Source organism: Lithobates pipiens, unplaced genomic scaffold (genome assembly GCF_037356315.1).
Source record: "Lithobates pipiens isolate NorthernLeopardFrog02 unplaced genomic scaffold, aLitPip1_a1.2 Scaffold_10, whole genome shotgun sequence".
Lineage (NCBI taxonomy): Eukaryota > Metazoa > Chordata > Amphibia > Anura > Ranidae > Lithobates > Lithobates pipiens.
Genome location: NW_027507686.1, coordinates 239923468 through 239949178, shown reverse-complemented (window position 1 = coordinate 239949178; position 25711 = coordinate 239923468). Strand labels below are relative to the sequence as shown.

The following is a 25711-nucleotide window of genomic DNA, read 5'->3' as shown; positions in this document are numbered from 1 at the left end:
TATATATATGTTTATTTGTGGAACAGTGAAGATTACAATGGTACATATAACAATATTTGTTGTGCATTTTCGTGCCTGAATTTTCCATGTAAAGCTCTGTGCTGGTTACGTAAGGACGTGATTACAAGGACGACGCTCGGTGTGAATCTGATGATTTGGCACAATCATGTTTGAGAATTATACAGTTATGCATGCTTTCATTTCACAGATTACATGGTGCGAGGAATGCGGTAGAAAGAGCAGTGGGAGGTGGGTAGTGTAACTTTTTTTCGCAGCTTGTATATTATACAAAGGATAAAATGATTCTTTCACTCCAGCTGTCAGAGAGATAGTGTTGCAAACGCCTCAATTGGTATTAGTTAAAGGGTAAGTCCATTAAAAACCAACACGTCAGTTCATTGTAGAGGTCGGCCGGATCAGTCCCCCACTGGCTCGTTACAACCCTAAAGGTGAGATTTCTACTTCCTATTTCAAAGCTCCATTCACTTTATTGATGCTACTTTAAAATAATATAATATCTTTGCCTGTGTCAACATTTTTTCTTTTTATAACAGAGATTGCAGCAAGGTAAGGACTCCGTCCACAATCGGTGGTTTCAGCGAGAAATCAAAAAACTTGTGGATGGGCATCTTATTGAACACTTTATACAGGGATATGGGAATAGGTAGAGGATATATACATAGACACCCACACAGGTTGAACTGGATTGACTGGTATCTTTATTCAACCTTACCTAATATATATTGGCCAATGGGGGTTATTTATGAAAGGCAAATCCAGTTTGCACTACAAGTGCAAACTACAAGTGCACAATGCAGTTGAAATTACACTGAAAGTGCACTTGGAAGTGCAGTCGCTGTAGAATTGAGGGGTAGATCTGAAATGGGTGGAAGCTCTGCTGATTTTATTATCCAATCATGTGGAAGCTAAAATGCTGTTTTTTATTTTCCTTGCATGTCCCCATCGGATCTACAGCAACTTTACTTCCAAGTGTACTTTCAGTGCAATTTCAAGTGCACTTTACTTGTAGTGCAAATTGGATTTGCCTTTCGTAATTAAACCCCAATGTATATTTTATGGTTGGCTGGAACTGCATTACCTCTGAAGCTACTCTAAGTAAGTGGGGCTACTGCCGAAGGATTAAGACTCATTGGCACTTAGGTGGGGAGACATTGCTACTGTAATTGCAGAAGAATATTTGAGGTTGTTACTTAATTTGCGTCTCCAGTTTCAGTGAACTGGGCCAACAGCAACAGTGTACCGACATCTATTAGCCAATTAGAGGTTGCAAATGAAAACTGTTTAAACTTCCTTTGCACTTGTGATAGATGGGGCCCGCTTAATGTCTGTAGACACTAAGCCATGTGCTGGCTACACAGTGCCGGGACAAGGTCATCCAGTGCCCAGGACCAAACTGTCCCTTCCCCATTCATGATGTGCATGCTTAGGGGATCCTACACCCAGCAGTCTCTCGCTTGTCAAAATCACTGCCGCTGTCGCTGCTCATGTCAGCCTTGTAACAGATGAAAGGCACCCTCATTCCTACAGTAAACCATTATGTCCAGGGCAGCTGCCCCTCCCGCCCCAACCCTTGTCTTGGTCCTGGCTATAGGGTTCTACAGTTTCTATCAACCAAAGTGAAAAATAAGTGTCAAGACTTTGGTACAAGATCTGATCAATGGCCTTTCCTATCTCATAAAACTCAAAAAAAATCCACCTATAGGTCCAATCAAGAGATAATACAAAAATAAAAGTATCAAAGGGAATTCATGCCTTTCTATAGTTCATGTAGTTATAAAACAAAGGGGTGAAGTAACTATGATGCTCCTCAAGACCTTGTGGACAACATTTGGACTCTTGGTAGTAATTGTCTAACTAGAACCACTTTTCTTGGTCTGCGTTGAACAGAACTAGGATCAAATAGGGATTGGATGTTGAATGCCTGTATACCAGGGGTGGACTGACAACTCATGGGGCCCCTGGGCAATAAGAGATTATGGGGCCCCCAGGCAATCAGATATTATGGGGCCACACAGTATACACACACACACACAGTATACAATCACACAGTATACACATACATGTACACACAGTATACACAGACATGTTTCTATTGGCTGAGAAGGTACTGGAGAGGTGGGGCAGCTATAATCTTGGGATTTTTAGACCAAAAGGATGTTGGTAAGGGACATTTTAGAGACAGATGTAAAAAAAAAAACACAGATTATTACATACTGTCCCTGGTTTTACTGAGGCTGGCAACCCTGATGGGGCCCCTTAATGGCTCAGGGCCCTCGGGCATTGCCCGAGTGGCCCAATGGTCAGTCCGCCCCTGCTGTATACATAACAGATTAGTTTCTATGGGTTGATTTTTTGCCATTAATGGAGGTTTCTAATGTAGAGTAAACATCCTATTGCTTTTTCTATGTGGTAACACCAAAAGGGGTCTTACTACTCCTGCAGGCCCCTCTTAAGCAAATTTAAGACCATTGTTCCTTTATTATTTTAGTTGTTTCAGTGGTTAAAGTCTGTTTATTCAGATATAATGGTTCTCATTGGGCTCTGCTGCATCTAAATGGATGGCCGGTGATAGAAATGTTAATTCAAGAGCAGCTTATATTAAAAGGTGTCCATGTTGCTATACAGAAGTGTTAAAGTACCTGCGGAATTTGGGTTCTAGCAGAAGAATTTCTTTAAATAAAACCAATTGAAATGGATGATAAGGATTTAGAACAGCTGGAGTTTAGAAGGCCATTCATTTTAGGCAATAAGCAGAAACTATAAAATATAAGTCAAAAAAGAGAATTTGGGAAGCAAGTCCCCTGCAGAGTTTTTGGGGGCTTGAATTGAGCAGACAGAACTTCGGTGGTGGCTTTAGGCTATTCAAGAATTTGGAGGTTGAGCAAAGGATTTGAGGAGTTGATGTGGTGGAGGCATTCCTGAATGATAGTTCCATAAGATCTAAGGAAGAAAAAATATGGTCAAGATAAGATTAGATGAGGTCATAAGAACCTCACATTAAAATTATTAAATAATACTTAATTTCAGTTTAATGTTATAACATATACATTCCATTCATAAATTCTCAAATGGGATTTTAAAGGCAACCAAGAATTTTAATTTATTTTTTATTTTTTAACCACTTAAAGTGGTTGTAAACCCTTACAAACCACTTTGATCTACAGGTAAGCCTAGATTAAGGCTTACCTGTAGGTCCAAGAAATATCTCCTAAACCTATATGGTTTAGGAGATATTTGCCCGAAAACAGGCACTGCTGTCTACGGCGCAGGTGCACTGAGCGCGGCATTCTCAACGACGGAGCTGCCGCGCGTGTCGGCTCCCGTGCGCATGCGCGGGAGTGACGTTATCGCAGCTTCGCGGAATGACAGCGGCGGAGCTGCGAGACCCCACCAAGAAGATGGATGCGGCGCACTACAGGGGACAGCGGCGACTTCGCTGGCTCCTGTGTCAGGTAAGTGACACATAATGGACTACTATGCGATGCATAGGAGTCCATTATGCTTTACCTTTGCAGGGAATGAAAGAGGAAGTAAACTCATCAGGGTTTACTTCCTCTTTAAGGACTCTTTCTGAGATTTGGTGTTTACAAGTTAAAAACTGTTTTTTTTTTTTGCTAGAAAATTACTTAGAACCCCCAAATATTATATAGATGAACAATGTTCTTAGTTGCCTTTAAAATCCCATTCGAGGATTTACAAATAGAATGTATAACGTTGAGGAACGTTGGCAACCCCTTATCCCTAGCAGAGTGAATTATACTATTTGCTGGCAATGTTATAACATTACATTTACCAGTGCTGGTACTCCTTCTTTCTAGATTAAGTTTTTCGTGATCTCCCTGACTTGTTGGCAGTTCTTGGTGGAAAAAAAAGAAGATCTGTACCCAGCACTGAGGCAGAGAATGGAAAGGTCAATAATATCACAAATGACAAACAGAAGATGATCTCTGCTGGAACTCGGTGGTCTTTGACAATTTCTCCAAGGGCAATGTGGCCATTATTGCAGAATCTCACTGTTTCTCACAGAAATACTTAAAGAGAATTGTTATGAACTTGGACTCCTCATCAAGGATGCTGCTGCCTGGTAACCAGCCAGAGGTAAGGCAGGGGGCATATACTGCATGCTACAGTTTAACCAAGCCAAACTCACAGATGTATGTGGGCACTGCTCAACTTCAGATGTTTGCCTGTCTCCTGCTGGATCCAGTGCCCAAACCATTAGGTCATCAGAGAACATCCCAGATAGCAAGCAATTGTGCTGCAAGTTTGAAAATGACTTGCTAAGCTATTGCTAGACTTGCCAGGCTTCACAAGTTTTTTGCACAATTGCAGCAAGTCAACATTGCATAACTCCAGATCAACTTTCTTTGCAAACATTTTGCTGCAAGTTCTGGTTCAGTTATGTTGTGCAATAGTCATCCCACCACAGGGGGTCACTGTGGCTGAATTTTCACGCTGTAGACTTGCAGAGCTCTTTCTGTAGACTCACCACAGCAACTTTGCTCTTGCTAAAGACTTGCCACGCAAATTTGCTACAAATTGGAAACGTTTCAAATAGAACTTGTGCTTCAAGTGCTCTGCAAAGTGTGCAACTTGCCAGTGAAAGTGTGCAGCAAGTTAACAAGACTTATGCCGCATACACACGACCGGACTTTTCAATGGACTAGGCCAGATGGTCTTCCCGATGGACTTTCAGCGGAGGTCTGACGGACTTTCTGAACGAACGGACTTGTCCACACATGACCGGACTAAGTCAGTAAATTATAAAGTCCGTTCGTTTTGAACGTGATGACGTAAATGGGACTAAACAAGGAAGTTCAATAGCCAGTAGCCAATAGCTTCCCTTGCGTCGTATTTGGTCCATTGGACTAGCACACAGACGAACGGTTTTCCAGATTTTTATTCCATCGGATAGATTTGGAACATGTTTTATTTCTAGTCTTATTTTTTTTATAAAAAGCGGTCAAACTAGCCCACACACGATCGGATTGTCCGAGGGACTGATCCCGTCGGACCTAGTCTGCCGGAAAGTCCGGCAGACAACATTGCCACAAATTTGTGTGAAGTTATCCTTGCTATCTGGGTTGTAGAGTGTTGGCAAACAGAAACCAGGTTGCCCAGTGACTATTTCAGTGAATGTTAGACAATCTGAATCCAGCACCCCATTTGTTCAAAACAGGACCTGTCAATGACAGGAGTGCGCCCAGGACAGGAGGTTCAATCTTAAAGTGATTGTAAAGCTTCAAATATTTTTTAAATAAAAACATGTTATACTTACCTCCGCTGTGCAGTTCGTTTTGCACAGTGGACCCGAACCTCGTCTTCTGGGGTCCCTCGTAGCTCTTGCGGCTCCTCCCCGCATCAGATAACCCCCTAGGAGAAGCTCTCTCCCAGGGGATTACCTTGCAGGCGCGCTCCCGAGTCCAGCAAGCGGCGTCCATAGCCACTGAATCTGTGACTCGGCCCCGCCCCCGGTGCCTGTGTCTTTGCATTTGATTGACAGCTGTGGGAGCCAATGGCTGTGCTGCTATCAATCTATCCAATCAAGAACCGAGAACTCCAGCCATAGGAAGAGCGCGTCTCCGGTGTGTGAAGTTCCAGGGCTCAGGTAAGTAAATGGGGGGGGGGGGGGCTGGGGGGCCGATCACTGCCAGGTGTTTTTTCACCTTAATGCATAGGATGCATTAGGATGCATAGGATGCAGGTTATTTTTATTTTGCTGTTCACCATTGTGGACATTTTTCTTCACTTCCTGTCCTAGAAATAGAACATCAGAGGAAATCTTCAAAAGTTAGGGGAATTTTCAGCTTAGACAGCAGTCCCTAGAACTGGTTTCCCCATTGCACGATTTGCCATTACTTCTTGTTCTGGAGACATTTCTTAAATTTTGGATTCTCCCCCATTTTCTATCGCAATGGGAATGGTCATCAGTGCAAAGAGAGGGTGGATCTTCCCAATGGGGGCACAGACAGCAAAAAACTTGACAGAGGGTTTAATCCTTCACTGTTCTATCTTAATATATTTAAAAAAAAGTTTTGTCTAAAGCAGGGTTTCTCAACCAGGGTTCCTCCAGAGGTTGCTAGGGGTTACATAGTTACATAGTAGGCGAGGTTGAAAAAAGACACCAGTCCATCAAGTCCAACCTATGTATGTGATTATATGTCAGTATTACATTGTATATCCCTGTATGTTGTGGTCGTTCAGGTGCTTATCTAATAGTTTTTTGAAACTATCTTTACCCCCCTCCGCTGAGACCACCTTCTGTGGAAGGGGATTCCACATCCTTGCCACAAATGAGCAATTTCTGCCTCTCAGATACATTCCTACTGACACCAATGATCTTTTTAGCTATCTGTAAGGGGTAATTATTCCCAATGATCGCAAGTTCAAATGGCCAATGGGTTTTATTTTAAGATCAGCTATTTTGGAGCAGGAAGTTTCATGGAACATATTGGAGGTTTGATTCAAACCATTTGACACAAAACGACACAGAAACCCCCATGGATTTTTTTTTTAAATTCTTTAGCAACAAATCTACCTTGTAAAATGCTCATAACACTACCCTAATTTCTGCACCATTTCCTGGAGCGCTGGTGTTGTGGCAGAGTCTTGCACCCATCGGGATCAAGCAGGTGTTTTCCAAGGGGTTGTAAATCTTGAAACAAGTGTACTGGTGCAACAACTGGTTAGTACCAAAAGTTTATAGAAAAATTTAAGCATGAAAAAAGATGGTGGACATAACTCAATGGCATGTCAGGTTCTTTTTGTGAATCTCTGTGGACAGTTAAGGGAATCTCTGGTGTATTGTTTAGCTAAACCCTATTGCTAATGCGACTCAACCCATTTTTTAATTGTGTCCATTCCCTGTTGTCTAATTCTGATCATATCCTCACTTGGCAAAACATTGTTATAGTTGCGTCTGATGTTGATTTTTTCATTATCAAACGAATTCCTTCATATAATGGAAAAAAATATTTTTTGTGCACTGGGATGGTGTGTTTGGTAATTGAAATACTCACCAAGGCTAAGGAGGAGCATCGCCTTCCGCTATGAGGAAAAGTAGGAGAAAAAACAATAAGCGATAAAGCTAAAAACATTTTTAGCCAGGTCCACCCAAAACTGATATTGTGGCAAAAGAACCGCCTGCCAACTTTTTAAATCTCTTTAAGACTGCAGTTGCCAGTTACCCTCAGATCTGCTCATCTCTGTCTTGAAGTCAATAGCTTTAAGTTCAAAACTTGGGGGCCAAATACAGATTTGAGGGAAGTAGGTTGGTTACCAACTTCATGACCCAAGGACTATGCATCAGGGGATGGCAGCTTCCATCAGATATTTCCATCCATTCATGCCTATAAACTTTTTTCACCTATTCCGTGCGGTGCACAGTAATAGCAAGTCAAAGTCAACTGGAAACTCTACTTGTTCCTAAAAATATGATGTTATGGTAATTGGATATGGGATGAATAAGGGTTTAAAGAAGACCTCAACTGTGTAAGCTGTGTCCACACAAAACAAAAAAGGGCAAAGACCTAGTTGCCAGTATTGGGGTCCATTTATTAAAATTGGAGAGTGCAAAATCTGATGCAGCTCTACATAAAAACTCAGATTTTTTTTTGTCAAAGCTTAATTAATCAAGCTGAAATTAGAAGCTGGTTGGCTACCATGCACAGCTGCACCAAATTTTGCATTCTCCAGTTTTGGTTAATCAACCCCATTGCCTGTATGCTGATATTTTTCCATTTACTGACTTCCCATGCTGTAGTGTGTACTGTGTCTCTGTTTGGAGTCAGCCATCTTGGAAGAGAAGCAGGGATTTGCTTCCTTCTGCCAGAGCCCATGATCCTTCATCTCATGATGACTGGTGGAGGGGGGGGGGGGGGGGGGTAATTAAGAAGCAGCAGGAGAGGTGGAACAAGTAAAGATACACAGAATGGATGAAGTAGGAGCAGGGAGATCCTTGTGCTGCAGGTCCTCAGGGATAGATTCCTCTCCAGCAAGGAGAACAGTGAGCAGAACAGTAGTACTATCCCCAAATTTCACCCTAAATCTTATGGGACTTACATCCAGAGATACAATTATGAGGCTCGTGACAAGAAGAGGTTGATTTACTTAAACCGGAGAGAGTGCAAAATCTGGTGCAGCTCTGCTTAGAAACCAATCATCTTCCAGGTTTTCTCTGTCATAGCTTAGGCTGGCCATACACTGAGGGAATGTCTTTCCTGCGACCATGGATTGCAGGAAAGAAATGAGCTTGATTTTCCCCATTAATACAGACACTGTTAATACAAGCCATTTTCTTCTCCCGATGGGGGAAAACAGTGGAAGCCATCCCTACCAGGAGAAGACAGTGATTATTGTTAGCGGCTATAGCAGCTACAAGAGAATCTGGACGGCTGGTTGTACCCAAGTTGATCAATTGATCGATACAATCAGCCTGCCCTTTAACAGTTTGAACCATGTATTGCCAGGCTTAATTGAACAAGCTGAAGTTAGAAGCTGATTGGTTACAATGCACATCTGCAGGAGATTATGCACTCTGCAGTTTTAGTAAATGAACCCCAAAGTGTCTAGGCATAGGAAACTCATTGCAGCTTTAGGAAGGAGGAATTTAAAACAGAGGTAATTTTTTCTTAAGGTGCTACTTACACTCACGATTAATACTTCTAGATGTATGCTAAAATACTCTAATCTTGAAAGTTTAGGTGCACTTTAATTTAAATAACGGGAAAAACTGTACAATCACTGGAACTGAACAACTCCTTAGGATGAAGGGTGTAATGTTTTCAAGAGTATTCTGCAAGTCCAGTTGAATTTGACTTACTACTATTAGGTATCTGGGATTTTGTTTTGTTATGGACTTCCTGTGATGGTATCATTCTAAAGCAGCTCAGTTACCAAATTTTATTAAGAAAAAAAAAAAAAAAAAAGAGTGTTTGATTTCGTAATGGCAACAGCCATTGGGCAGACCTGGCAATTCTGGTGGAGATCACCACTGGACTCCCAGAGGGATATAAAAAGGCAGCCTGTGATTCAACTTGCTAGCAAATGCAGAAAAAGTGAATATCAGTTTTGGGCGGAGTTGGTTTTTCAAAAACAAACAAAATAAAACATCAAAACTGATCTAAGTATGGATACATGATAGATAGATAGATAGATAGATAGATAGATAGATAGATAGATAGATAGATAGATAGATAGATAGATAGTTCCATCAGTTTTATGGAATAATGTAGACAACTGGTGACTGTTGGCCATATCATTTGCTTGAAGCATCTCAACCTCATTTCCAATCAATATTTTTTAGGGTAATGGATAATTTTATCAAAGACCTTTGCTTCCTAACTTAGCTTAAATGGCAAGCCATGTTTTTTTGCTTGGTTTCAGGGTCTAATTTGGTGAATAAAGCTTTTCCTAGGTGATCATGGATTTTGTTTTTGCTGGATGCCACTTTCTGAAATGTTAAAGAAAGTTTTGTGATGTCCATATGAGCTACGGAAGCAAAAGCAAACCTCTTTTGATAGACTTTTTGAGTAGTGTTGGTGTGGATCATCACCAATTTTTATTGCACACTTCTTAATCCCTTATTATGGCACTGACTGCAGCATACTGAACATTTTACTATCCTTCACCAGTCAGAAATTTGCTGAAAATCAGAAGATGGTGCCATGCTGTATGCGAGCTTCCTAGTGACCCCTCTCAAAGGCCTTTAGTTCTACCTCAATTTTTTCTTACAAATATCCTGACAAAGCAAAATAAAACAAAAAAATAAATACATGCAACTGTATGAGTAACTATAGGAAAGTGCTGGGTGCTATTTTGTGTTTTTAGGATCTTTTTGCCCTTTACTTCCTCCCAGTGGACCAATAATGAATTAAACATCTGCCAACACTACACAATGCAATGGGCAAAAAGATGCGTAGGCTTTTACTGAGCATAACTGGCAACTAAGGAGTAACTTATTGAAAATCAGGTGAGTATACCATAAATATTACATTTGGAGATGCCCCTTAGTACTACGATGCCTAAGCCAAGGTAAGAGGAGTGCTGAAGAGAATCACCATACCATGTACGGCACCTTTAGGTGGACCTGTATGCATAGCTCCCGACTGTCCCTGATTTGGAGAAATGTCCCTCTGTCCCTCATTCCTCATCATGTGTCCCTCATTTTGGTCTGATCTATATAGATCAGACCAAATATCCAGAGCATTCAGCGGTTATCTGCTTGTTACTGTCTGTCATCCTAAGTCCTAAATTATTTCTCACTTCCCTGTCTTGCATACCCTTCCCCCTCCATTCAGGTTTCCTCAATTGCACATTTGGGGTCTCTTGGCTTTTATATTCCCCAGTACAGGCTCCTCTACGGAGCACACACCTCCATCAGTATTCCTTCCTATTCTGTCCATCTGCAGAGGCAAGACTACATCGTGACTGCTGATTGATAGAGTAATATTCAAGAAGCAGCAGAAGTGGAGAAACCACAGATCCACTGAATAAGTGAAGAAGAAGAAGAAGCAGGGAGTTCCATGCACTGCTGGTCCCCAGGTACTGATTCCTCTCCAGCAGGGAGAATAATGAGCAGCACAGTAGTGACATCACCAAACCTCACTTCAAATTTCATGAGACTAATTCAGTTTTAATTTCATTTCATTTCATTTGGGTTTCTATAGCGCTTTTCTCAATGGGGATTCAAAACCCTTAGAAGATTAAGCAGCCATCTTGGATGCATTCAGTTGAACCAATTAGTAGTTTTAGGTACAGTTCCTTAAATCTTCCACTGCCAATACACAACTATGAGGCTCAAGGGATGTATTTTTTTTTAGGGGGAGTTCAAGACAAATAGTAAAAGCTTTATGGTACTGTTTAAGCACAATTAACATTTGTAGTTGTTTCCTATAAGAGAGCAAATCTTTCTGAGCTCAGATTCAGTTTACATTTTTAGCTCAACTTAGTATTGCTATCTTTATATATGAATATATACTTACAAGGTGCCTTTAGATACACCGATCTGCCTCCCACCTCTCCTAGTTTTACATAGTTTACATCTGAGGAGACAACAAAAATAGAGCGATCAGAAGTGCACTAATACTAAAACTGTTCACAAATACAATTAAAACTATTGGATCGAAAAGTTATTCTTCTGAGTCATTGATATGTGAATGGCCAGGATAAGATGCAGAGCTAAAATCATACAGCATAGTTCTAAGTATCCCTCATTCTACAGGACAGTGGCCAGTGGTGGCCCATCTATTAGGGGTCGCCCCCCCTATCCATGCATCTGGCCCCCAATCTATACCATGGGCGGTCAGTCTGCGGCTTCCATCGTGTCTCCTCCTCCTCTGCTTCACGGTGGTTTCCGCCGTGTGTCTTCCCTAGGCCTGCAATAGGATCTTCTGCCCTTTCAGCCAGTTGGGTGACGGGTCTCAGGACCCACTTCCTGATTGGCTGGGAGGAGGATCAGTGTAACAACAGCAAATATTCATTTGCTATTGTCACACAACTGGGTGGGCTCATGGCGCAGTGCTCTGCATCTGAGCCCACCCTTTTTTGAAGCCTATAAGAGCCTCCAGCTCTAATCACGTGCTTAAAAACAAAACAAAAAAAACATTGGAATCCATGCTTCTGGCACCCCGCATGTAGATTAGGGGGCTGGACACAGGGATAGGGGGGCAGCGCCCGTGCGCCCCTAATGGCGACTGGTTGTGTTGGTTACCAAAGAATGCTGCATGTTTCAAAAGAGCTGCCAGAGAAGCTACAATATTGCTAGAGTAACAGTCATTATTAGAGACCGTTGTGTAAGAATCACATGGAAGTCCCCTTATCAAAGTCGGACTTTGATAAGGCGCATGCGCGCGAAACATGTCAGCCACAGTCGCTATGGCAACTACAAGCTTTATGCTCCACCCACATCTGAGCTACCTTCCGCTCTTCCAGTTCCTTCGGCTCTGGTGTTAATCCTTGTTTTCGTCCTGTGTCCTCAGCGGGTGTACCTGCGTTGCTGAGGGCCCCCTTGCGGGACGCCATCGCAGTTTTATTTCAGCTAACCTGTTCAGCCCGCCATAGTGGGACATTTAAACGCACACTCCCTGCAGTATAGCGAGACGGAATATACTGCAAACAGAGCCATTACCAGGATCTGGGTCTATTTGAACATTACATCCCGCCTTGCAAATTGGGCCATAGGATCAGATATCTGAGGATTATAACTTGGAGCCAACTCATGATGTTAACCCTGCGTCAACTGGTGGTATCATATACATTATATGTCAAAGTGTCTCAATCAAGGCAATGAGATGTGTATCATCATGGCAATTTGTAATCATTTTATTTATATTGAAAATTGTGTGTTTTCTATGTAATCAACTTTTAGTGCATTGACTAAATTAACTTGTTTGAACATATTAAATTGAATATTCTTTATATTGGTTCTATCCGAGTGCTGCTATTGTGTCTTTTTGATTTTGTTATCCACTTTATCCTAAGTGGTTGGCAGCTGCACTGGATACCCAGTACTTTTACTATTAACTTTTTTATATGACTTGGACTTGGTTGTTTCTAGACTGCCAGATTTAGCGCCAAAGGACTTCAGTTGTGTACTATTTATATTATTCAAGTCCTTCTTGGTGGCTTTATGGTGGATATTACCATTGCCACCGCCCAGGAATATAGTCATACTAGCTGTCAGGGTACCATTCTCCATGTTGATATGCCTTCTCAGCCATCCTGGAGATGTGGTCATGGCATCACAAAGGAGATGGCAAAGCCAGAGGGTTTCCAAGTGGTCTTGGCCATACAGAGATGGCAATGCTTTACCTTGCTCTCTGAGTTGGAATGTATCCTGAAAAAAGACCAGTGAGCTTAGAAAATCCGCTCAGCAAGCACTATTATGATATCCAGTGGAGGGGGCTCTGAGACATGTGAGGAGATTGATCTCTTTTATATTTGTAGCAGAAAAAATCTCCATCATCAGATTTTGGAGGACACCAATGATCCCATTTTAGTCGGTGAAAGCCAAATTACCGTGGACTACTGTGTGGTCAATGAACATCTCTCTGCAATTCTGAATGGCAAACTCAAATTTTCAAAGAGAAGAAAGGGCAAGTGCATTAGTATGTAGATGAATGTGGCCAGCATAGCTCCAGCCATGTCCCCCCCCTGACACGTTTCACCCTGATCACCCAGGGTGTGGTCACAGAGGTGGGCTGACGACAAGCTCAAATTGTTTGAGGAACATGGTATCCCTGGATCAACTACTTAACGGGAGATACATAATAGGTTATGATAATGCGTTCCTGGATTGGATACTACTTACTCGGAATTTCCTTTTTTTTTCTGTTCATTGTTTTTTTTTTTTGTCACTTTCCTGCTTAGTTGACATGTTGCCAAAAGAAATGCTCAGGAATGTTAGCCTAGGACCCTGGGGTCCACCTACTCTCCCAAGACCATGTCTTTTCACAAATACTGTACCCCGAGTTGTGTACTTGCATATACTGCTCTGAACGAGGGGATCCCATTGAGGACCATATAGAAGTGTTTCCACTCAGGCAACACTAAAGTTGATAGGATGCTGCAACTCAAGGGTTCCCCAAAATTCTGGGGGTGCTGTCATAGTAGTGTTACCTTGTGAGAATGTTACCTTGTGAGAATGTGCAACAGTAAATTTGATAGGATGCTGCAACTCAAGAGTTCCCCAAAATTCTGGGGGTGCTGGCATAGTAGTGTTACCTTGTGAGAATGTGCAACACTAAATTTGATAGGATGCTGCGACTCAAGGGTTCCCCAAAATTCTGGGGGTGCTGCCATAGTAGTGTTACCTTGTGAGAATGTGCAACACTAAATTTGATAGGATGCTGCGACTCAAGGGTTCCCCAAAATTCTGGGGGTGCTATCACAGTAGTGTTACCTTATGAATTTATTTTCTCAACATTATTCCTAAGCCCTTGTACACACGGTCGGACATTCCAACAACAAAATCCATCGGATTTTGTCCGAAACTTGTGTTGCATACACACGGTCAGACAAAGTTGTCGGAAAATCCGATCGTACGTAACGTGATGACGTTATTTCGTTACGATGGGACTACGCTCAGGCTAGTAGCCAATAGCTTTGGTCTTAGATGTACGGTCGACGCTTTGTACTGAGCACTTTGCATAATATGTTGATTTTTATACCTTTTTTTTCCTGAAATTGAACCAATAAAAATTATTGGAAAGAAAATGTCCAGTGAGGATTCCATATAAAACTCTTACCACCACGATTCCTGAACAAATTTATGCTTCCAAGACGGCCAAGATATTCTGCATATAAGAGAGAGGGAAAAAAATATACACCAGTCAAAGAAATAAAGAAAAAACTGATGCAAAAAATAATATAACATAACTGGTTGAGTCTCGTGACTTCTGCATCAAAATCACACATTTTTCACATTTGCTAATTACAGGAATTGGACTGCAAATTCTTCATTCTCATGGATTTAAAGGGCAAATAAACCCCAGCATGCTTTGCAAACTGAATGTCATGGAGGTAGCCAGTAATAAAAGGTTATTTGTAAAATGATTAATTTACACAAATAATTGACAATATACATCAGTGTATACAATGTAATGCTTTCCATTAAATTTAGGAAGAAATTACACAATCTTAAAAGGCCACTACTACAAAAAAAAAATGTATCTTCTCATTTTTTTATCTATATATTCAACCAAGTTGTCCATCTAAAGCTGTCAGTTTAACTCCTGTGAGGAGGGAGTGGGGGTGTGGCTTACCGGAACTGTGTGTGTCTTTAGATGCACACAGCCAAACTTCAGAGTGTCTCCTTAGCATCCAAATTGCTAAAGGGGCACTCAGGAAAATAAAGAGTGGACAGTGCCAGTGGGAAACTGCTATAGAGGAGGTAAGGGACCACTCTGTGCTATCATTGCACAGAGCAGGTAGGTATAACCTATTTTATTTTTATTTTTTAAAATAAGCCTTCATTGTCACTTTAAAGTGGTTGTAAAGGCTAAAGGTTCTTTTTACCTTAAAGTGATTGTAAAGGAAAAGTTTTTTTTAAAATAACAAACATCTCTATACTTGCCTGCTCTGTGCACAGGAATTGCACAGATTGGCCCTGAACCTCGTCTTCTCGGGTCCCCTGCCGGCGCTCCTGGTCCATTCTCTCTGTCTAGTGCCCGTACGGGAAGCAGTTTTCCATGGGGGCATTCGTGCGTGCTCACACCCGAGTCCCGCTGCTGCGTCCATTGCCTGCTTCCTCGTCACTGGCTTTGATTGACAGTGCTGGGAGCCAATGGCCCAATTCACCAGCAAAGCTTGTGAGACACCGAAGTGAGGTGAGAGAAGAGCTGCAGACGTGCACAGTGCTTGAACAAATGAGGTTTCAGATAAGTGTAGCACCCTCTAGGTAGGTGGGTGCTAGAGTGAGGATTTTTTGTTAGGTCAATTTAGGCAGGCATGGCTAGTCGCCAGGCCTGTTTGTTTTGATTTGATCTGGGGTGGGGTGGTTCAGAGTAGCAGCTAGTGACTCACAGGAGAGATGGCACTGCCTAGAGTGTTCTGAGGAGCCCTGACAAATCACCAACCTGGATTGGCAGGGGGCAGGCCTCCTTAAATACCCTGGGTCAGCCCAGCTGGGGAGGAGTTGTCGGGTAGAAGAGCTGGAGTAGAGAGTGTGGAGGCTGTCGGGGAGTTTGGGGTAGCTCCGCAGTCTGGGGGGAGGTGACCTCGGGCCTGGGCTCGGGTGCAATTGGGACAAACTTCAAGAACACGTGAAGAGGTCTTGGACCGGAGGCACATGAGAGACCAAAGAGAGGACAGAAGTAGAGAACACTGCTGATAGACTCCAGGGAGGAAAACTGGTCACAGCCGGGAGGGCTGGTGAGTGAGGCACAGTCAGGAGGACTGGGGAGGCACACTTGAAGGGACTTGGAGGTTGGAGTCTGAAATAGGTGAAGAACCAGAAGAGTGGACTGTGGGAAGTGGGGCATTAGAGAGAGACAGCCGCAGCCATGAGGGCTGGCAGGGCCGGAAGATGGGTTACTGGCCGTGTAAGACAGCTAGCACCAGAGACTTCTATTTTTCTACACTATAGGGGCCTGCGGTCCCTACCTGCAAAGGGCAATTGATAAAGGTCTGCATTATGGTAAAACATGTTTAGGCTTTAGAACCCCTTTAATGCATTCTATGCATTAAGGTAAAAAAATAAAAACTTCCAATAGCAGTGCCCTCCCAGCCCCAAACGATCTAGAGCTGTGCCAGGCTTCAGTTCTTCTCTCCCCTTTCCGTGCTCTCACACGCTTGATGGAGAGTAGCAGGAGCAATTGACTCTTGCTGCAATCAGTCAAATCCAGTGAGGAAGAAGTGGGGGAGGGCGGGAACTGAGCCATGCTATGTGTGTCTATAGACTCACACAGCCCAGCTCAGGATAGAGCCCACACAAGTGCCCCCATAGGAAGAGGAGGAGACAAGAGTGCCGGCGGGGGACCCCAGAAGAGGAGGTGCAGGACCACTCTTTATAAAACCATTGCACAGAGCAAGGAAAAAAAAACTTTTACAATCCAGCAATGTAATGTTCTCAAGCTCCGTCACCCGTGCCAACATCTTCTCCCCGGTTTGTTCTGAGTTTGAGGACTTTGGCCATCTTTATTGGCTGGGCCAGCATTAGGTAACCCCCATACGTGTGCATGGGCAGGGCCACTGATAAGGCAGTACAGCCAGCCCTCCTGTACTGGGCCCAGGCCTCATCAGTTCAAAAAGGGGGGACCCCGAGCACCTGCTTAGCAGGAGGTCCAGCAGTACTGTCTTATTGCTGACACTTTTGGCTCTTGAGAAGTGTTGCCAGCTTCTACTTTTCTTTTCTTCCTCTGCATGCACTGCAGGGGGGGGGGGGGGGTTGGTTCTATTATCTGCACCCCCTGCAGTCTGGAACCCCTGTGTGCCCTTTTCCCCTGCTATGCTGCTACTGAGGGCACACAGGGGGGGGGGGGGGGGTTATTTCAGAATGGTCAGTTGGGGGGGGGGGGGGCGCCGCTCACCATCCTGAATAAACACACCAACCTGAATGAACACAGTGAGTGATCTGTACCGAAAGAAAGTAAAGATTTTTTTTTTTTAATTGTCAGTCTTTTTTTATTTATAGCGCAAAAAATAAAAAGCGCAGAGGTGATCAAATACCACCAAAAGAAAGCTCTATTTGTGGGGAAAAAAGGACATCAATTTTATCTGGGTACAGCATCGTGTGCAATCTTCAGTTAAAGCAACGTAGTGCCGTATCGCAAAAAAATGGCCTTGTCAGGAAGGGGGTAAAACCTTCTGGAGCTGAAGTGGTTAATTCTTACATTATCTTTCTACACAGTGCATCCATGGCACTCAGTTTGCAGATAACACATTCCAAATCAGAAAGCCTAGCTCTGCCTATACAATATGCTTTTGGCAACCTCCGCATGGCTGACTAATCCAGATGTTCCCATTTCTACTAAGAAAAAGGGGGGGGGGGATTTGATTACACAGCAATGGAATTAATCTGATCTCTCCTGCTATTTGGGTTGAACACGCGCTTTTCAGGCTATCCACAGGTGTTGATTTACTAAAACTGGAGAGCGCAAAATCTGGTGCATCTGTGCATGGGAGCCAATCAGCTTCTAACTTTAGCTTGTTCAATTAAGCTTTGACAAAAATCTGGAAGCTGATTGGTTTCTATGCAGAGCTGCACCAGATTTTGCACCCTCCAGTTTTAGTACACCAACCCCTCAGTATAGCCATGGACCTGTATATGTAATATTTCATATTTCACTGATTGTTAATGAATGTAAAAAAATACCTTCAGCTCTGAACAATGACAAACAAGCTGCCCACAAATACATTCATTTGAAAAAAAAATCAGTAAACGTCAAATACTTTATCTGCAAAATCCCATTGCTATTTCAACACTAGCGCATTATTCTGGGCATACTGCCATCTTGTGGTTTTTATGCTAACTGCATTTCAAATATTAATTAACAGTTACAATATTGCATCCACGTTAAAGCCTAACTGCAGGTTCCTCATTACTTGAAATCGTTTGTTTGAGCTAAGCTGGTTTAAACAAATTATTTCCTTTACTAGTATATGTGCCTGCTGGGATCACTGTACAAACTGTAACATCAGCCAAGGATTTCGATTGTTTGGGCCAGCTTGGCTCAAATTAGCTATTTAAAGTCATAGGAAACCTGGAGTCAGGCATTAAATCCCTGTGCCGTAGTTTGCAAAATGACATCTTGGCTATGTTAAAATGTGCTGCTGTTGGTATGAACAAAATTTCTGATGTATTTTAGTAATGTCTGTGACGTTTCATGTTCTAAGGGTTAATTCACACCAGCCACTACATTACAACACAGCGGCTGGCGTTCGGTGCAATGAGGCTGGAAAACTGCAGTATTGATGCGCCAATCTTGGCACTAATTCTTTTTTTTTTAAACAAACTTTATTAAAATGTCACAGAGACAATTCATCAAGTTCTATTGGCCACTGTGCAGTGCGAGGTAGAGTCAATGCTCTGTGCTGCATTGGAAAAAAGTACGGCCTGCGGACACCACCTGGTGTGAATTGGCCCTCTAAATAAACTCAATAAATTGCTAGTAATTACCTTTGCTCTTACTTTCAGCTTTCCCATACTGAAAAATAAACAAACAGGGTAAACAATTAGATAGATAGATAGATAGATAGATAGATAGATAGATAGATAGATAGATAGATAGATATAGAGAGAGAGATAGATAGATAGATAGATAGATAGATAGATAGATAGATAGATAGATAGATAGATAGATAGATAGATAGATAGATATAGAGAGAGAGATAGATAGATAGATAGATAGATAGATAGATAGATAGATAGATAGATTGAAAGAGATAGATAGATAGAGAATAAGATATATAGTTAGATAGATAAACAAGTAAAGGGAAATTCCCTTATGCCGCGTACACACGATCAGACTAAATGAACGGACTTGCCCACACAAGGAGTAAAGTCAGTTCATTTTGAATGTGACTCCAGGTAGACACGACTAGCGAAAGGAAGTCAACGTCGCCGCCTCCATCGGCAAGATTGACACCTTGCTAGCCCTGTCGCCTGGTATGGATTTAAAGGGGAACCCTTACGCCGAAAAGACGGCGTGGGGGTTCCCCTAAGTCCATACTAAACCCTTATGGAGAAACATAAAGTAGACAATAATAAATACTTGACAGAATCTCTAACCCTTTCCTGCTCTATTCATTATAAAAATAATATATTTTGGCTGCCATTGGGCTTTAAAGAAACTCAGCACTGGTGTCATGTTGGAACAGGAAGGGACCATCCCCAAACTGTTCCCACAAAGTTGGGAGCATGAAATTGTCCAAAATGTCTTGGTATGCTGATGCCTTAAGAGTTCCCATAACTGGAACTAAGGGGCCAAGCCAAACCCCTGAAAAGCAACCCCACACCATAATCCACTCTCCACCAAATGCATACCTTACAACATTTTGAGATGGGAATGAGGGACACCTACTAGCAAATGTATGTAGGCATAGGACACGCCCCCTTAAAGGAGAATTAACCAAAAACAAAAGGTTAATTAAATCCACAAGGGCTTTTTTACCACTACTATTCCTTTATATTGGCTTTTAAAATTTACAAATGCAGCAATTTAGAATTTCGATGAAAGTTTTAACACTGGGAAACACTTTTTGAAGGGGAAAAAGTGCATTTTATATATATCTATATAGATCAGACGAAAATGAAGGACAAATGGGGGGGGGGGGGGGGGGGGGACAGAGGGACATTGCTCCAAATTAGGGACAGTCCCTCAAAATCAGGGACAGTTTGGACCTATGCAAATGATTTGGACCAGTGCACAAAGCAAGGCCCATAAAACATGGCTGAGTGAGTTTGGGGTGGGGAAACTTCACTGGCCTGGGCAGAGTCCTGACCTCAACCCAATAGAACACCTTTGGGATCATTTAAAGCAGAGACTGCAAGCCAGGCCTTCTCATCCAACACCAAGCTGACCTCACAAATGCTCTTCTGGAAGAATGGGCAAACATTCCCATAGACACACTCCTAAACCTTGTGGACAGCCTTCCCTGAAGAGTTGAAGCTGTTATAGCTGCAAAGGGTGGGCCAACTCAATATTGAACTCTACAGATTGGGATGCCGTTAAAGTTCATGTATGTGTAAAGGCAGGTGTCCCAATACTTTTGGTAACATAGTGTATATGTAAGCATCTGCAGGAGAACAAAGAGTAGTAAAGTTTACGTCAAGACTATGGAGCGCTGGAACAGGAAGGGGAAGAGGATCAGTCTATGGAGGGGCAAAGTATCAGGTAAGGAAATGCACTTTTCCATGCCTCATAGACCTAAACGAGCAGTTAACCTTCGCAGTGGCAGTGCAGCCCCCACTACAAGAGAGAATGTTCACGTTTCCTGGAGTTGAGCTTTAAGATATTGACAGGTGACATGAGAAATACAACATTTAGCCCTGACACTGTACTCACATCTCCATGTTCATTAACTGAATCTGTGACACAAACAATAGATATAAATTAGTCATATCCAGATTATGATAACAGTAAACACAGTAAAGAAACAGGCACCTCCCCCCAATTATAGATAGTGATTGCAAACGGTTCCACAAGGGCAGATTACATACCCACAAGTGCCTAATGAAAATGCCCAATGTATAATGACTGACGTCCCTGTACTGCTGCTGGAACACAGAGCTGTGTACTGTATGTAGCTAATCCTATGCACAGTTTATACAGTGTGCCCAGCTGGCACTAGACATGTGCGATTCGTTTCGTAGGAATCGAAAATTTGTACGAATTTCCGGAAACTTCGTACACTCGGGAGGATCCGAAATACGAATTTCTATGCTTATGAATTTTGTACGAAATACGAAATTTTGTGTACGAATTTCGAATCCAAATTCCATTACAACAGAAACGTGACTGGTGTTTTGTTGGCCAATCAGAGGTTTTCTTCTGCTGCTGAGTGGGGGTTGGGACTTTTTTTAATATGGGAGTGGGAGAGACTGGTACTGGGAGTCGATGGGAGATTCAGAATCGGACAAAATAAGAATTTTCCTTAATTACGATTATTCATTATGATGAAGTTAAAAACCCCGGAAGTCAACACAGCACAGGGATGGTGGGAGCCCCTCATAATGAGCACAGCACAGGGATGGTGGGAGCCCCTCATAATGGGCACAGCACAGTGATGGTGGGAGCCCCTCATAATGGGCACAGCACAGGGATGATGGGAGCCCCTCATAATGGAGCACAGCACAGGGGTGGTGGGAGCCCCTCATAATGAGCACAGCACAGGGATGGAGGGAGCTCCCCATAATGAGCACAGCACAGGGATGGTGGGAGTCCCTCATAATGAGCACAGCACAGGGATGGTGGGAGCCCCTCATAATGAGCACAGCACAGGGATGGTGGGAGCCCCCCATAATAAGCACAGCACAGGGATGGAGGGAGCCCCTCATAATGAGCACAGCACAGGGATGGTGGGAGCCCCTCATAATGGGCACAGCACAGGGATGGTGGGAGCCCCTCATAATGGGCACAGCACAGGGATGGTGGGAGCCCGTCATAATGGAGCACAGCACAGGGATGGTGGGAGCCCCTCATAATGAGCACAGCACAGGGATGGAGGGAGCTCCCCATAATGAGCACAGCACAGGGATGGTGGGAGTCCCTCAAAATGAGCACAGCACAGGGATGTTGGGAGCCCCTCATAATGAGCACAGCACAGGGATGGTGGGAGCCCCCCATAATAAGCACAGCACAGGGATGGTGGGGGCCCCTCATAATGATAAATTCATCGTAACGAACATTCGTAATTATTACGAAAAGTGAACAAACCTAACGAAAATTCGTATTTCGTACGAATCTAAATAGAATTTCGGACACAAATTACGCAATATGAATTAATGGCTAATATGAAACGGAACGGCATGAAACAAAACAAATTTATTGACAGCGCACATGTCTAGCTTGCACATTTGTTAGTGAAGGAAATCTATTGTTTGGACCGGCGTGGCCAAAGAGAATTATTTAAAGTGGTTGTAAAGGAAAAATAAGAAAAATAATTTTAACAATAACAAATATGTCTATACTTACCTCCTCTGTGCAATAGAATTGCTCTTCTCGGGTCTCCCCCTTGTGCTCCTGGCTCCTTCTCTCTTGCTGGTGCTCTCAATAGGAAGCCATGGGGGGCACTTGTGCATGCTCGAGCGCCGCCGCGTCCATTGACACAGACAGTGGGACTTGGCCCCCGCCCCCACTCCCCAGTCACTGGAGTTCACTGGCAGGGGTGGGAGCCAATGGCTCCCGCTGATATTGGCCCAGGGAGGAGGGACAACGCCAGGAGAGACACATGCACAGTGCTGGATCATGATGAGGCTTAGGTAAGTTAAGGGGGGGGGGGGGGTGAGTCTGTAACCAGTGTTAATTTCGTCAACTAAGATGACTAAAATATCTTAATAGACTAAATGAATACTATTTTAGTCGGCTAAAATACGACTAAAACTAGAAACAGTTGAGATGACTAAAATACGACTAAAACTAAAACAACTGAAATGACTAAAATGTGACTAAATCTAAAATGGCATTTTAGTCAAAAGACTAATGCCCCGTACAAACAGTCGGACATTCCGAGTACAAAATTGGTCAGATTTTTTCCGATGGATTTTGGCCGAAACTTGTCTTGCATACACACGGTCGCACAAAGTTGTTGGAAAATCTGATCGTTCCGAACGAGGTGAAGTACAAAACGTACGACGTGATTACGTAGAGGCCAGTAGCCAATAGCTTTCATCTCCAAATTTATTCTGAGCATGCGTGGCACTTTGTGCATCCGAATTCTATAACACAATCGGAAAAAGTCAGATTGGATTTTGTTGTCGGAAAATTTTAGGTCCTACTCTCAAACTGCGGTGAGGTCCCCGGGAAGTTCACCCCCCCTCCGCAGTTCACGCATGCGCAGTGGGGAACCGGCTGTGAAGCCGCAATGCTTCACCGCCGGTTTCCCTTATAGGGAATGGCGGCGGCCGGACCTGAGAGCCGATTGAAAAACCATCTGGGGTGCCAACACTGGACAGGTAAGTGTCCTAATGGCAAAAGCCAGCAGTTACAGTATTTGTAGCTGCTAACTTTTAATTTTTTGGTGGGGGGGGGGGGCTCTAGCTCTGCTTTAATGCATAGAATGAATTAAGATAAACAATCTTTGAAGCTTTAGAACAACTTTAAAGTCATAGGAAACCTGGACTTGGGCTTTGAATCCCTGTGCAGTTATACACAAAAACATGATTTCTGATTTTCACTTAGTAATACATTTATTTAGTGATATCTGAGGCATTAAATGTTCTACATAGCGGCTGGTGTGTGGTGCAATCAGTACCGGATTACCATATAGGCAGTGTAGGCACCAGCCTATGGGCTCCCTTGCTATTTAAGGGCCCCCCGTGAACACAGATCAAAATAATATTGGATTTGACCTTGAAAGAAAATTACAATGAAGCTTTCTTAAATTGTTTACAAGAGATAGAAAAAAACGAATCAACTCAAAGAAATGAAAACTTTACATTAAACACTTAAGCCCCGGACCAGAGCACTTTTTGCGATTCGTCACTGTGTCGCTTTAACTGACAATTGCGCGGCCGTGCGACGTGGCTCCCAAACAAAATTGCCATCTTTTTTTCCCCACAAATAAAGCTTTCTTTTGGTGGTATTTGATCAAAAATAGCGAAATTTTGCTTTTTGCTATAATAAATATCCCCAAAAAAGATATAAAAAAATGTTTTTCTTCAGTTTGGGCCGATACGTATTCTTCTACATATTTTTAGTAAAAAAAAAAATTGCAATAAGCGTTTATTGATTGGTTTGCTGGTTTATGGCATTTTTATTAATATTATTTTTTTCTAGTAATGGCGGCGATCTGTGATTTTTATCGTGACTGCAACATTATGGCAGACACAATTTTGGTGCGATTTTGGGACCAGTCACATTTATACAGCGATCAGTGCGATTAAAATTGCATTAATTACTGTGTAAATGTGACTGCCAGTGAAGAGGTTAACAGTAGGTGGCGCTGTAGGGGTTAAATGTGTCCTAGGGATGTGTTCTAACTGTAGGGGGGGGGTAGATGGGCTAGCTGTGACACATCACTGATCACCGCTCCCGATCATAGGGAGCGGTGATCAGTGACAGTGTCACTAGGCAGAACGGGGAGATGCTTGTTTACATTAGCATCGCCCCATTCTTCCTCTCCGTGGGATGATCGTGGGTATCCCCACGGACATTGAGGCTGCGGGACCCGCGACCCGACTCAAGGGGCTCCCCGGCCAGCGGGAAGTACAGGTACGCCCATTAGCCCAGCTGTGCCATTCTGCCGATGTACATCGGCGTGCGCCGGTCGGGAACCGGTTAAAGACTTTCTGCACGCAAGCTCAGAGGGATGAGGCGCTTTACATTTTTTTTTATTTTCTTATTTATTTTACTTTTTATTTAATTTTTTTATACTGTACCTTTAATTTGTTTTAGTTTTTTTTGTTTTTTTGATCACTTTTATTCCTATTACAAGGAAGTTAAACATCCCCTGTAATACAAATAAGCATGACAGGTCCTCTTTATTGAGAGATCTTGGGCCGAATAGACCCTAGATATCTCATTTACCTTTAAAAACAAAATAAATAAATAAATAAAATCATTCACTTTGACATAAAAAAAAAAAAAAAAAAATCTTATCTGCCGGCTATCTTGCATTCCCTTGGCTTCCTGCCTAGAAATCGTATCCGTTCCGGGCTCACCGACGGCTCCGGTAAGCTTTTAAACCACCGGGAAGCGGCGGGAGGGGGCACCTCTACCACTCCCTATAAAAGTGATCCCGTGGCAAATTCTATGCTGGGATCACTTTTATCTTAAAGCCAACCGCCTGCCGAAAAAAAAAAAAAAAAATACTGGCTAGCTTGCTGCCATAACCCCCATATTTAATGTCAAAATAATGATTTACATTTACAGTTAGGCGGTCGGCAGGTAGTACATAAACCATAGAAATCAGGTTCACATTACAGTTTGACTCTTAAAAGCTCATATTTCAGCTGTCAGTTTGGAAAAAAAATTGGTGTAACCTACGTCCTATGTACTGATGGTCATCTCCATCTAGCGATCAACGTACACGCTACTCAGTTAGAGGGCACACACGAGAAACTTCCAGAAACCTGTGAGGGGGGGCCCCAAGGTTTCTACTGCTTAGGGGCCTCCATAGAGTTTAATCAGGCACTGGGTGCAATGCAGGTGGACAATTGCAGTGCTGATACGCCGACCCTGGTCCATTGCACTTTTTTTTTTTTTAACAAACTTGATTGAAATGTCACACATTGTAATGTCACACACAGTTCTATTGGCCACTGTGCGGTGCGAGGCAGTGGATTGCCCACAACTCTGTCTTGTGGATTGGGCACATACGTGACAAGGCACTTGCCTTGTTTTGCGGTGGAACTGCCACCCAACGCAGTTCCACTATACTTGATGTGAATCCAACCTAACAGTAAACTTATAATATATTATTATATAATAATAATAATAATTAAAATATATTGTTAGTAATTACCTTCGTTGTTACTTAAAGGTTTCTCAATCTAAAAAATAAACAAACAGGGTTAAACGAAAGAATAGAT

The 25711-nt window shown here is 42.8% G+C and overlaps 1 long non-coding RNA gene across 1 annotated transcript; it reads right to left on the bottom strand.

Annotated features, from left to right (window-relative positions):
• Positions 1-442: 442 nt before the first annotated feature.
• Positions 443-25706, bottom strand: LOC143941215 (uncharacterized). The gene is made up of 7 exons (XR_013264000.1): positions 25645-25706; positions 20526-20548; positions 18638-18665; positions 14268-14315; positions 11004-11063; positions 7041-7068; positions 443-2961 (listed from the first exon to the last, which is right to left on the bottom strand). It is a non-coding gene; the product is annotated as an uncharacterized LOC143941215 (long non-coding RNA).
• Between the last annotated feature and the right edge of the window lie 5 nt (positions 25707-25711).